Here is a 3,489-nt window from a genome sequence, read left to right as displayed (position 1 = left end):
TTATTAGAGTTCTTCTTTTGTTGTTTTTTGTTTTTTGGTGGCGGGCCTCTCTGTTGTGGCCTCTCCTGTTGCAGAGCACAGGCTCCGGACACGCAGGCTCAGCAGCCATGGCTCACGGGCCCACCCGCTCTGCGGCATGTGGGATCTTCCCAGACCGGGGCACGAAGAACCCACGCCCCCTGAACTAGCAGGAGGACTCCCAACCACTGCGCCACCAGGGAAGCCCTTTGTTAGAGTTCTTTTAACAAATTTTAAATTGTATAACTTGGAAGATAATAGGAGAAAAATTAAGATTACCAAAAAGTCTAAGAGTTTTTTATCAAATAGAAAACGAAAGAATGGTAACTAAAAGAAAAATCAGAGCAATTCAGGAAGTTTGTGTTATTTTTATTATAGAGGAAAAAAGAATATTCTTGAAGGTAGAGAGGAAGAATAAGAGCAATAATAACAAAGAAGAAAAAGATATCATTGACAGAACGGGAGGATGATTATTGTGGAAGTAAATCTGAGAAGAGAAAAGAAGGGAAAGCTTCCAAAATACAGGTGGAAGAACATCATCTGGTACTGGGATTAAGCAGTGACAGTTAATGTAGGGACTCATTTTATGTATTGAATTGAACGTTGTGGAGGGAGGGTTATAGAGATGTAAGTTTAACCTTGGCTTTTTCCCTTTACTTGGTTGTAGCCAGGAGGGTCTTTTACTTTCTCAAAGATGAAGGAAAGACAAACAATCTTCCCATTACAAAATATCCAGTGTAGTCTGACCAAAGTCCATCCATGGAAGACTTCGTCTGCAGCAGTCATGGCTGTGTTCCAGCTGTGCAACGGTATGAACATCCACTGGTGGGTGGGAGAGGAGTCAACATAGCTGGAAAGGAGCCAAGAGCAGTTAGAGCAAAAGCATCTTCGCACTCTCTGGTGGAAATGCCTTCCACTAAACGCCATACGCTCCGTGCTTATGCAAATACAAAGGATGTAGACAAGTAGAACACTGATTCTATAGGACAAGAAGGGAAAAGAAATTAAGTTCTAATGAACACAGACTTTACTCCAGGTGCTTTAAAATTGAAGAAGGTTATTACCATTGAATTTTGATATCAGATAATTTCAAGTGCCAGTTTAGGCTTTGCAACTCCATACTCATGTGAACTTGGGCAAGTTACTGAATCTTTATGAAACTAGATTTTCTCTATGAATTGAAAAGAGCAATATCTTATTAAAATGAAATGATGATGTATGTAAAGCACTTAAGTAGTACCTGGCACATATAAGTACTTAAAGGGGAAAACTATGTAATTGGGGGCTACAGGATGGAGCCAATATTTTGCACTTATAAACACATTCTCATTCAGATATTCTGATACTATGAAAATAAGAAATACAAGAGACTTTCATTTGGCATATGCTCTGCACTCATTTTGAGTATATTAACTCATTTATAGTCTCAAAAACCTTTGTGAAGTAAATACAATTATGGTAACTTACTAAATGAGAAGGCTGTGACTAAAATAATCTTTGTAACTTATCAAAGTTATCTAACAATTTTTAGAACCTATTCTGTGCCAGGTATTTTTCTGGATGTTCAGTACACAGAAGTCAATAACTAAGGCAGAATGCAGGCAAAAAGCACTAGTCTTCAAACCTGGGGTTTGTTTTATTCCAATGCCTCTGTTCCTTTCATATGCGACTTTCTAATTTGAAACAGCTAAAATGCCCTTTTCCCTGATGGTGAGCAACAAAGACAATTCTAACAAGACAGCCACAGTTTTAATCAGCATAAAATATCTAAACAACAGATTGAACGGGTTTAGTGTATAAAATTCCAGAGGAAAGTTAATGAAACCAGAATGTTGAATATGGTTACATATATATTCAGCCATAATTGGGCAGGAATAAATGTTGGTTTTATATAAGCAATCAAGCTAAAATAATTATACTGTTTTAATGTTTGTAAGGATTCAAGTTAAAGGTTAATAGAATAGCTCATGCATTCAATGCATATTTATTGAACACCTCCTAAGTGCCAAAGTGTAATTCCTAACTCCTAAATTAGGAATTACAAAAGGAAAGATGAGCAAGACCTAGAGTCTTGTTTAGGATGTAAGTAAGCAGGCAATGAGGATGAAGTGTGATAGGTGCTAGGATGGGGATGAACATGGAGCTATAGAAGCAGGTGAGAGAGTAAGAATGCAATCTCATCAGGACCCAGGGTCATAGAAATTTTTCTTGAGAAAGAGGTGTCCAGAATGAGATTAGAAGTGTGTGATGGCTACTTTTGTGTGTCAACTTGACTGGGCCATAGGGTTGCCAGATAGTTGGTTAAACATTATTTTAGGTATGTCTCTGAGGGTGTTTCTGGATCAGATTAACACCTGAGTCTATAGAGTGGAAAAAAGCAGATTGCTCTCTCCAGTTTGGATGGGTTTCATCTAATCCATTGAAGTCCTGAATAGAACAAGAAGGCTGAGTACAGGAGAATTCACTCTCTCTACCTGTCTTTGAGCTTGGACATTGGTCCTCTGCCTTTGAACTCAGACTGAGACTGGCACTTAGACCATCAGTGCTCTTGGGTCTTCAACTGACTGACTGCAGATCTTGGGACTTCTCAGCCTCCATAATCATGTGAGGCAATTCCTTATAATAAATTGTATCTTATTGGTTCTGTTTCTCTGGAGAACCCTAACTAATACAAAGAGCGAATAATGAAAATAGAGTAGAGAGAGAATCTCAGACAAGGAAAATGGAAGGGCAAATCTCTGAAGCAAGATAGTGAATAAGCTATTCAAGAAACTGGAAGAAGTTCAGTGGAGCTGTAACAGGGATGCTAGGGAGGAAGAGCATAGAGATAAAGCCAGTGTAGGCAGCTAGAACGATATCATAAAGGAAACCGTAAACCATGTTGAGGAGTTTTAACTTCAATTTTAGGGCAGAGGGAATGTTTTAGGCATGGGAGTGACATGATATAAATAATTCTGTGCCTACATTTGTGTCTATGCAAGAAGCAGGCTACTGAATCAGATGCTGTTGCAGTAAAATGGGTAAATGATGCTGACGGCCTAAAAAGTGGTAGGGCCGTGGAGATGAAGAGAAGGAAATAGATTCAACTAAGGAGGTAGGATTCAAAAGATGCAATGATTGATTGAACATGGAGGCTGTTTATAGAGAAGGAGGCATTTGAATGATACCTAGTCTTCCTAAAACATAAGCAAACATGGGTGGTGGTACCTTTCATTAACAGTTATGTGGAGAAAATTAATGAGTTCAGCTCTTCGTAACTGTAGTTGAAATGTCTTTAGTAATGAACAGGAGGCAGTTCAGAATGTAGGCATGGAATTCAAAAGACCTGGGTTGATCATATAGATCCAGAAGTCTTTGGAGCGTTACAACTGTAGCCCTTGGAGAGAATGAGATCCTCTCAGTGAGAGCACTCGCATGTCATCTTATATAGTAAACTGACTAAATATTTAAAAATGTGTAGAAGAGTCAAGG

This window comes from Tursiops truncatus, chromosome 17 (genome assembly GCF_011762595.2).
Source record: "Tursiops truncatus isolate mTurTru1 chromosome 17, mTurTru1.mat.Y, whole genome shotgun sequence".
In the NCBI taxonomy this organism is placed as follows: Eukaryota; Metazoa; Chordata; class Mammalia; order Artiodactyla; family Delphinidae; genus Tursiops; species Tursiops truncatus.
Note: the sequence above shows the minus strand (reverse complement) of the source record.